General features: G+C 45.3%; 1 protein-coding gene across 4 annotated transcripts in view; it reads left to right on the top strand.

Moving 5' to 3' along the window:
* Positions 1-204: 204 nt before the first annotated feature.
* The window catches only part of RBBP8NL (RBBP8 N-terminal like), a 43,435-nt gene continuing 32,292 nt past the window's right edge, over positions 205-11,347 (top strand). For 2 of the 4 annotated variants that reach the window (XM_044298153.1, XM_044298150.1), the window contains exon 1: positions 205-341. The gene's annotated coding sequence lies outside the window, so the exon portion shown is untranslated. Of the gene's footprint in view, positions 443-520; positions 617-11,347 lie in introns of those variants that run through there. The other 2 variants (XM_044298151.1, XM_044298152.1) reach the window with 2 other exon arrangements.

Genomic DNA, 11,347 nt, shown 5'->3' with positions numbered 1-11,347 from the left:
CAAAGCCTCCACCTCTAGACTCCCATAGTACAATCGTATCTCTATTCCATCCAGCACTATACAAGTTCTGCAGCTTTGTTGAGAAACAGCACGACCGGTCTGTCCACTCTCAGTATGGTTTGCCTCGTTGCTGCTGCAGGGATGAAGGAACTTAAACCTGTTCGACAGGTTTGTCAAAAAGAAAAAAAAAAAAAAAAGACAAATTTATTTTATTTGTGTGTTTGGTGTCTGTGCAGTCGGACTACCGGCTGATATCAGGCTGTGGAGACTTTTCCAATTTCTCATACTTGAAGGTGGACACCAAGGCTTGAAGGACTGGAGCCGTCTGTGAGGAGAGACATGTAAGTGACGTGTGCTGTGCATTTACAGTTATAGTCCGCAGCTACCTGTTGACACTGGAGGTGACGGGAAGGCAAGATACAGAGGACAGCAAGACTGCAAGGTAGGAGCTAGAGAGGGAAACGCCTGCCCGACCACTGAAATCAGGATGGGATGGTCATGATGGAAAGCACTGCTCTGTGATAGACCTGGGGGATCTGGAAATAATGCATGAGCATGGGAAGAGTTGGTAGAAGCCGGCATATGCAGAGGGTGTCAACGGGCGAATATGTACTATGTATGTACTAAGAGGTATATTGGGAATTGTTGCTCAGGAATAAGACGTATGGAAACAAGTGGAAAATGGGGCATTAGTTATTATTGCATGGTGTCATAACTGATTGGAAGATGATAGATAGATAGATAGATAGATAGATAGATAAATAGATAGATACAAAAATATATATAATATTTTGAATTAATATCCTTCAATAATTTTTGTACTATTTTTGTGTATCACAAGCATTTTTTTGATTGATGTTACATGGGCAGATAGGAGGAAGCAGTGCTGTGCCGTATCCAAAGGCAATGAGAGGCCACACAAAGCCTAGTACTAGGCATATGTGATATAGTATACACTAAGCCCAGATACTGAGCAGCACATCACAGCAGGCCACTCTACGTCTGGATGATGCACCCAGCACTTACTACGCGAGGATATCCTGGCCATAGTCATAAAACCTATCCACTGGTAACAGCACCTCATGGACTGTAGTATATGGACCTCACGGTAGCAGTCACAGTTCACCGGGCCCTAACACCCTGGGGGCCCACAGTCCACTCATGCATGTATTCATATAGCACAATAATGTATTAATGCTGGAACGAGCTCATACAAGTACTTATATTTATAATGCATACAGGTTCTCTAGAGCATGGTTAGATCCAGGGATATGTGAGGTGATTTAATGGAGGGCTGGGCATTCATTTTGTTTCAGGGTCCAGGACGTTCAAAGTAAATCTTTTGGATTATGGTAAAACTTCTGTCCCTGTAGCAGCAGAACTCATGGTAACGGATGAGCTTTAGGTTTTTTTCTTCCAAAACCAGTGCCAGGTTGTGTGGTATTGGAGCTGAACCCCATTGACTTAAGTGTAGCTGAGCCACGATACCACATCTTACCTCTTGACCAGCGTGGCTGAGTTGCTAGAAGAAACAGCCATGTTTTTTTCAAATCCTACACAAGCCTTTTAGGACTAGCAATCAAGGGTTAAAAAATGCCTATGGCTGCCGCAGGAGCCACGTGACTAAACAAGACTGAAGTTGGCAATGACTTTTTGAGTGTTACCCCACAGGAATGCAGAAGTATAGGCCGTCACATAAGAGGAGCTTTGTACTCGTACTCCGAGCAGGTGAAATGTCACTAAAGGAATGGCAATGCCCTGCCACCAAAGCAGGGAAAGAATAAACTGTCTTTGTCTGCAGGTCATTAAAACATAATCAAAGATTGGGATTGTAGAACATACGTGCGCTGCTAACCCTCAAAGTGGTCCATGGTCCATAAATAAGACTCACGGAAACCAGTTATTCTGTGGCCAGCTTTATTATAGAACATCTTAACATAAATCTTCAAACTAAACTACATACATAATAATTCTGCATTCAAAGAGTAGCCAATAAAGTAGACCATTCATACGCTCGGCCTAAACCAGCTTAAAGGAGTTCTCTGGGAATGATTAAAAATGGCCGCCAGCAACCTGTCCTAGAATGTGAGCAGGACTGCCTGCACTACTTGTAGGGGGTGAGGGGGCGAGTCCTCACTACACACGACTCTCTGGAACTTACATATGGTACATATTGGTAATTGTACCTATCAGGCTGCTCAGCCATGATGACCTATCATAGGCAGGATCACATCATTACCCTCTATTGTAAAGCAGTGTAGTGTGTGCGGAGGCCGGGCCCCTCAGCTCCGCAAGTCGTGACAACTAGACCTGATCATATACTAGGGCTAGGGTGGCCACTGGCTTCACCCTAGAAAGCCAGACCTCAAAGACCATGCCCCAAACCACGCCCACAACACAACAGACCATGCCTCCAAACCACATGAAGCCACACCCCCACCGCCGGCCGGAAAAACACGCGGGAGGAAAGGGTAGAACTTTCAGACCGGAAGGTGAGCTGGGGGCTGCCCGGGTCGCTTCTCTCCCCCTCAGTCAGTCACAGGGAGCCATGTCCGTGGCTCTAGTGACTGACTGGGGGTGAGAGAAGCCTCAGTCAGTTGCTGCAGCTCACGCTCACACCGCGCAGTGCTGCTGTCTGAGCGTGAGCTACTGAAAGAGTGGACATCCTTGTGTCCGTCCAGGCTCTGCGCCGGACGGAGGACAGGGAGCAAGAAAACCAGACTGTCCAGCCTTCTAAAAAAGAGCCATTACAAGAATAAACTAGGGGAGGGACAGCAATTCTCCTTGCAGTGATGAAGCTGATAGCCTACCACTGCCGCAGCACCCTTTTTTTTTTACACATGGCACAGTCACATGAATTTAAAGGGATTTGACACTCTCTGTGTATATAAGATAATAATCTTTGTTGAAATTCTGCTCCATTTTCTATATTTCATAAGGTATGCCTACTTGTTTACCAAGTCTTTTGTGCCGTCCACACAGAGGTCTTGTCCATAAAATGGCCGCTGATCACCTCCATTCAAGCCCACTGCGCTTGCACTAAACTCCCAAGAGAAGAAGTGTAGATGGCAGGTATGGTGTATTTAAACGGAGGAGACATCACATGGGGGTGATTTGCTTGGCCACATGACCCTCCATCAGCAGACCTCTGGGTGGACAGCATAAAAGACTTGGCAAACAAGGGGGCATACTTTACGAAATATTGAAAATGGTGCAACATTTTCACCAAGGCTATATCAGTAAGTGCCATATAATCATCTTACAGACACATTGGTCAACAGAAACCAGAAAGTGCCCAACCCCTTTAACAACCAATGAACTCGCTGTTGCTGGGCCTTCTACATTCTTCCCAACCCCAGCAACTATTTTAATAGGTTAAAACTTAATCCAATCAAATCCACCTTAACCCTAAGTCACCTGACCATGCTATTTTTGGCCTCATCAGCACTTTTGGCGGGAATTTCTCGCCAAAATGTCCACAGTGGGATCTACAGGGCTGATCACAATGCCGTGTGGATCCCTCCTTTTATTATTCCTGCTATAAGTTGAATTGCTTGCAGTTTGCCATGAAGGCCCAGCTGGGTGTTACCAGTTGGGAGGAGTCCCTGCACAGTCTGACATAATCCAGTCAGTGCTGCTATTGTCAGACTGTGCAGGGACACACACACCCTCCCCCCCCCCCCCCCCCCCCGAACTGGTAACACCCAGCTGGGCCTTCATGGCAAACTTCAAGAAATTAATTCATAACATCTAGTAGGAATAATAAAGGAATGGCACAACACAGAGTCATAAGAATAGATGCTCCAGAATTGTTATTACAAGGGGAATTCAATTAGTTACTAAAACAGACATGTCAGGAGAGGAGACAGGTCCTCTTTAATACTAAAGGTATGAATAAGAATAGAAAAACATGAATAAAGCACAACCCCTTTTGTACATGAGGTGTGTGTGCTATTATATATCAGCTCCATTAAAGTGAATGGAGCAAAGCTGCAGTACTGCACAAAGCCTAAGGACAAGAGTGGCGCTGTTTCTCATACAGGCATCATGTATACACAGTACTTCATTCTCAGTTTTTGCCAGCAGCGGTGTATTAGATGACAATTCTATGTCATGTTGCAAAATCTGCTTTTGTGATTACAAGCATTTCTGGCCATTGATACTGAGCATTGTCTTCCCCACGACCACCTTGATTCTTATAGATCAGGCACCAAGCTGTCCATTTTAGTCATAACTAAATAAAGTATAGAAAGCCTGAGCAGCTGATCAGCAGGGGATAGGCCATCTGTATCAAAATATGAGAAAACTCCTTTAAAGTGAGCGCCACTTTTATCACTATGATGTTTTTAGGTTCAAGATTTTGCTCCCTTGATTTTTTAATCTAGTTTTATAGCAGCCAGAGCTATACTATAGGTACAAAGCTCCAAATCCCCATCATAGGCATTAAAGGGGTTGTCCCACGAAAAATATTGCACAGTTTTCAAACCCACACCTGGATCTGAATGCTTTTCTAATTGCATGTTATTAAAATTTTTGCATAGGCATTGAGCTATTGAATAAAATGTATCTGTATAGCGCCACCTGCAGTTTTTTTTTTCTTTGCCCTTCTCACTGAGATGGCCGCAAATGCTCAATTTCATCCTTCTACTGCCTCCTGAGCTGTGATCAGGAGCGCGGAGACACGCCTCCTGAGCTGTGATAGGGAGAGCTGAGACACGCCCCCTGAGCTGTGATAGGGAGAGTGGAGACACGCCTCCTGAGCTGCAGCAGAAAAGACACTCTCCCTGAGCTGTCAGCTGGATATAAATCTAGCAGAGCAATGAATGGGGAGATCTCTGGATCCATGTGAGGTACAGGGCTGGTTCTAGCTTTGTTAGAAAGAGGTTGCCATGTACTATATGTTGTCTGATTTTCATTTTTTACATTAGTCATGGGATAACCCCTTTAAGCTATATATAAAACTTTGGCTGCCTGCAGCTACCACTAGAGGGAGCAGGGAAGCTTACGCTGACTGTGTTATTCAATGTATAAATAGCATGCTCCCTCTAGTGGTAGCCACAGGTATACACAATGTTACAGTATGTCTGTATAGAGGATATGGAGCTCTGTATCCCAAGAATAGAGCTCTGACCCCTATAAAGATATTAATCAGCACAGTATTTTGACCCTTTGAGTGTAGAGGTGCCACATATGGGTAGTAGTCACTCTCCCCCGAAATAAATTGCTGTTACAGAAACCAGAAAAACCAGCAGTTCCCTTTTCTGTAACTTTTCCATTTACAGCTCATGGTCCTGATCCCATGTCATAGGTGCTCCATCTTACAAATAGTAACCATGGCCAGAGCTTGTAAGAAGCTGTGCTGGTCAGGGCCGGCGTTAGTGGGGGGCAAACTGGGCTATTGCCCAGGGCCCCCATTGTCTAAGAGACCCCCTGCTTCAGTGCTGCTGTTCAGCTGAACGTCGGAGGAAGCAAACGGGTGAACAGCTGAACAGCTGCACTTTGCAATGCAGTGTACGGTCTCCTCCCTCACATATAAAGAAATCATTACCACAGTGCTGACAGGACCTGCCATAATGTCAGATGCAGGAGGCGGAGCTCAGCAGAGAAGAGGGGATGAAGGACCTGCAATGACCTCACCATCATGTAATGAGAACAGGAGGCGGAGCTCAGCAGTGAAGTAAAGTAATGAAGAAGAAAAAGTCCAGCCATGCATGTGGAGAAGTATGGATTCAATGTAAGTGCCAGGGAAATATCAGGGTACATTACAACACCCTGGATATCCTGGGAGTCTGGGGGACGAAGGTTTGCCGAAACACGCTTCGGGGCTGGCGCCATCCTGGAGGGAGCACAGCATGGGTAACTGTGCTTTGTCCATTTGATTATGTGATATAATTGCACTTGCACTTTATTGTGAATTTATGTTTTTGTGTATATGGACATATACACTGCTTGCCCCCCCCCCCCCCCCCCCCCAAAAAAAAGTTGCCACCTGTATTTAACTAAGCAAATAGTTATGAGCCTCCTATTGGATAATTACTGCAGGGGCGATTTATCTTTTAGCTGGCAACAAGTTATTTAACCCCAATTGGTGCAAGGAGTTGCTTCTCATTTCTTAAACAACCATGTCGAAAGACACATCTCGTGGTCGTGTAAAAGATGTTAGTCTGTTTGAGAAGGGTCAAATCATTGGCATACATCAAGCAGAGAAAACATCTAAGGAGATTGCAGAAACTACTAAAATTGTGTCAATAACTGTCCAACGCATTATTAAAGACTGGAAGGATAGTGGGGACCTATCGTATTCGATGAATAATGTGGCGGGGAAAAAATCCTGAATGATCGTGATCGGCGATCAATTAAATGTTTGGTGAAATCAAATCGAAGAAAAACAGTAGCACAATGCAAAGGGAACTCAAGGGATTGGGACTGCACCGCTGTGCAGCCGTAAGAAAACCACTAATCAGTGAGGGCAAACCAGAAAAAAAGGCTTTAATTTGCTAGGGAGCATGAAGATTGGACTCTGGAGCAATGGAAGAAGGTCACGTGGTCTGATGAGCCCAGATTTACCCTGTTCCAGAGTGATGGGCGCATCAGGGTAAGAAGAGAGGCAGATGAAGTGATGCACCCATCATGCCTAGTGCCTACTGTACCAGCCTGTGGGGGCAGTGCTATGATCTGGGGTGGCTGCAGTTGGTCAGGTCTAGGTTCAGGAACAGTATGTGCTCCAAGAATGAGGTCAGCGACTACCTGAACATAGTGAATGACCAGGTTATTCCATCAATGGATTTTTTCTTCCCTGGTGGCACAGGCATATTCCAAGATGACAATGCCAGGATTCATCGGGCTCAAATTGTGAAAGAGTGGTTCAGGGAGCAGGAGACATCATTGTCACATATGGATTGGTCACCACAGAGTCCAGACCTTAACCCCATTGAGAATCTTTGGGATGTGGTAGAGAAGGCTTTGCGCAGCAGTCAGACTCTTCCATCATCAATGCAAGATCTTGGTGAAAAATGTATGAAACACTGGATGGAAATAAATCTTGTGACATTGCAGAAGCTTATCGAAGCAATGCCACAGCGAATGCGTGCCGTAATCAAAGCTAAAGGCTTTTTTTTTTGGTGGCAATTTTTTTTGGGACAGGCAGTGTATGTGAACTCTGTATCCGCTGTGTCCTTCCTCCAGATGATGCAGCCTTTTCCCTGCACTTATACGCCTTTTTAATTATGTATGTTATATATGTTTTTGCAATCATGTAATAAATTGATATTGATTTATAAGCGGTCTGGTAGTAATTTATAGGCATTTACTTTGTGAGGCATTAGAGAAAGAAGCCACAATGACATCACTGCAACCTCCAGCTCTGGGTCTCGCATGATGACGTCCTCATGTGAGACTCGGAGCAGGAGTGGTGATGACATTGGGACCGCATGCATCAGGACACAGCAATACAAGGCACAGATAAAACTGTGGTCTGCATCGCAGACAGCAGCGGGGGGACGGGAGGGAGGCAGGTTTTTTATTTTTATATATATACAAAATGTCCACACTGCTGGGGGCACCAGGGATGGGGGGAAGGAGATCATTATATATACTTGGCACTATTGGGGAGGAATGGAGGAACATTATATACATACTGGCACTATGGTGGAATATTATATATATATATATATTGGCACTATGGGGGAAGCATCATATATTGGAACTAGTGTGGGGGGGGGGGGGCACTACAGGGGAACATTAGAGCCACTGGGAGCATTATGATTATATTATTACTACTAGAGTACTAGGGTGTATAGTATAGTATAGTGTTTGTGGACATGGCAGGGGAGCACAACAGGCACAGTATTGGGGGTAGCTTCAAGAGGTTCTCCAGGTTGTTTCATATTGATGACCTATCCTTAGGATAGGTCATCAATATTAGATCAGCGGGGGTCTGACACCCGGCACTCCCGATGATCAGCTGTTTGAGGAGACGCTGTGCGCACGTGCTGTCTCCCTTCTCTCTTCCTGCTCTGCTGCTGTATGTCTATGGGACAGCAGCAGTGAACAGCACGCGCCGTCTCTTCAAACAGCCGATCGGCGGGGGTGTCGTATGTTGGACTGTGATTTTAGCACATTATTACAAGATGTGGGCCCCCTCTTTTGATTTTGCCCAGGGCCACATTTTGTCTAAAACCGGCCCTGGTGCTGGTGGTTGGGCTACACCCTTGTACTGGTGGAGCAGAATTCTCCTCAGACAGGCAGAGCTTCAACATTTAGTCAGCCCTGTTTTGTAAACCAGCAAATCTGTTTATTTCTGGGCAGTAATATTGGCAGCCATTCTAGGTTTTTCCTTATGCAGTACATAGTGTGTCAGTACAGAGTTATGATTGAAAGGGCACCTGTCAGCAGATTGTACCTATGACACTGGCTGACCTGTTACCTGTGCGCCTGGCAGCTGAAGGCATCTGTGTTGGCCCCATGTTCATATGTGCCGCATTACTGAGAAAAATGTTTTATTCTATGCAAATGAGCCTCTAGGAGCAACGGGGGCGTTGTCATTACTCCCAGAGGCTCTGCTCTCTCTGCAACTGCTGCGCTCTCGCCTTTTAAAAAAAAAAATGTATAGAAACGTTTGGCTTGACGTATCCATAGACTATAATTGGGCAAAAGTAGTTCACAAGTGCATACTTTTGACTCTGTAATTTATGTTTCTGTAAGCTTGTTTTAATTTTTTTTGCAGGACAGAGTAGCGTAGCATACCACGCTTAGGGCAGTATTCAGTTATAGGTTCCGTTTATAACGGAATTCTAAGATAGAATGCAAAACCGAAGCCTTTATTATCCGTTAAACTTATCCGTTTTGATCCAGATACTTCCTACCCCCTTTGATACGCTTCAAATATTTATTTTAAAAAGGGTTTCAGAAAAACTGATACTTTTTTTTGTTAAAATACAGACACAAACGTATGGAAACATATGCACATCGGTCAAATGTATATGTAAAAAAAAAAGGTTAGATAACGACAAAATTGCATATGTTTCTTTACTGTATGTCTTCACATTCAGCAAAAATGAGCCCTTACACTGCCTGGTCCTGTCAATCAAGGTGCAGAGGGCATGGCAACTGCAGAGACAGCTGGGAGTAACAGCCTCTAGGAGTAACAGCAACGCCCCCATTGCTCCTAGAGGCTAATTTGCATATATTAAAACATCATTTTTCTCAGCCATGCGGGCACCTATGAACATGGGACCAACACAGATGTTTTCAGCTGCCAAGCGCACACGTAGGCCAGCCAGTGTCATACATGCAAATCTCCTGAGAGAGGCCCTTTAAAGACTGTCTGTCACATATAATTTTGTTGAGTGGTGGTGCTGACATCATTAATGTTACTGGATATCTAGAATCATGGCTTAAAGGGGTTTTCCACCATATTTTTTTATTTCCACCCGGCCTGTGGTACCTGTGGAAAAATCCATACTCAGATACGCCCCGTCGCTCCATTCAGGCTCCCTAGCCAAAGCAGGACAACACTGCTGGGTCACATTCCATTTGAGGACACGTCCAGGGTCAGATTAAAGGATCCAGGAGTACTGAGCAGTCCATTTATTGGGGCCCCAAACAAAAGTGCAGCCCTCCTCCACATACTGGAGGACATTTAGGAAGACTCATTCACTGCTTCGGAGTAAACCAAGAGGAATTTTCAGTGTATAACTTAAAGGGGTTGTGTCGCTTCCACAAATAGCATTTATTATGTAGAGAAAGTTACTAAAAGCCACTTACTAATGTATTGTTATACTCCATATGGATTCATTGGCTGTCTGGATTCATTTTTCATTACATCATACGCTGCTTGTTAATAAAATGCTGCAAACTTTACTATGCGTGCTGTGCAGGGGCGTACATAGAAATTATTGGGCCGCATAGCAAGAATCTGAATTGGGCCCCCTAACTCCACCCACTACCCACCCCTGGCCCATCCCACCTCCTGCCCTGGCTCCTCCCCCGTCACATCCCATTTGCCAATAAAGAAATACAATGTAGATATAACCATTAAAAAGTTATGGGGGTCAGAATATGGTGATGTAAAAATAATAATTTTTGTTCAAAGTTTTAGTTTATTTAGTGTGTATAGTCACCAATCACCCCCCTTCCCCCCCACTGCAAGTGGAGATGTGCCGGTGGGTACACTGTCCTCTATCAGCAAGCAGAGCCTGGCTGTGTTCAGAACTTCAGAGTGCGGGTAGCAGATGAGGCAGGCGGCGGGCAGCACGTGAGCGCGGTATACAACTGCCGCGCCCTGTCTTCTTGAGCGCTGCTCCTGCTGCTAGCAATACACTGGCCAATCAGCAGCAGGATCTTTGCTCTGCTAAATGCTGATTGGCCAGTGTGCAGTCAGTGCAGCAGTGCCTGGGATGGAGGCTGATTGGCCAGTGTGCAGTCAGTGCAGCAGTGCCTGGGATGGAGCCTGGATCATGGACAGGTCAGGGGAGGGTCGCTGCCGCGGGACATCGGCGGCACGTGCTACTTGAGCACACAGTGGGTGGGATGGGGGCCCTGCCCTGACTGTGCATAGGGAATCAAGCAGGGTCTGGGATGGAACGGAAGACAAGTGGGCTGCCTCAATGCCCCATAAGTTACTAGTTCATAAACTGGCTGAGTGTGCAGATGTAGGGGACGGGGTCTTCCATGCGCTCCGAGCCCCCCCCCGTGCCTTGGGCCCCATAGCAGCTGCATGGTCTGCCTATATTGGCAGTACACCACTGGTGCTGTGCATTTTTTCTCCCACTTCTTGCACAGTCTAAGTGAGTTTGCTGTCTGTGCATATGATGCACATTTAGGTCTATAATTAAAGGGGTTGTGTCACTTCAGTAATTGTCATTTATCATGTAGGGAAAGTTAATACAAGCCACTTACTAATGTTATTATCCATATTGCTTCCTTTGCTGGCTGGATTCATTTTTCCATCACATTATACAATGTTCATTTCCATGGTTATGACCACCAGCAGCGGCGGCCTCGTCTGCACACTATAGAAAAAAGCGCGAGTCTATGTGAGCTCCCACGGTCTCAGCCACCAGAGATGCTGGCACTTTTTCCTAGTGTGCAAGCACGGCGTCCATAGGCCTGATCATAAGCTAAGGGTTGAAAAAAAAATTCCGTGAGCCTCAGCCCCCCCCTCCGCCGACCCTAGATGCCGTCTAAGATGGTACATTTCTTATCAAAATATTTATTGGAATACATCATAGATAATCTTTTGGAGAAACCCATTACAAACAAGGGGTTAATTATAATAATTGTAGATATAGGTGGGGAACAGTAAGTTTTAAAGGGGTATTTCTGAGAATTATGATGCGTTACAATT

This window comes from Bufo gargarizans, chromosome 6 (genome assembly GCF_014858855.1).
Source record: "Bufo gargarizans isolate SCDJY-AF-19 chromosome 6, ASM1485885v1, whole genome shotgun sequence".
Lineage (NCBI taxonomy): Eukaryota > Metazoa > Chordata > Amphibia > Anura > Bufonidae > Bufo > Bufo gargarizans.
Note: the sequence above shows the minus strand (reverse complement) of the source record. Positions and strands in the feature narration are given on the sequence as shown.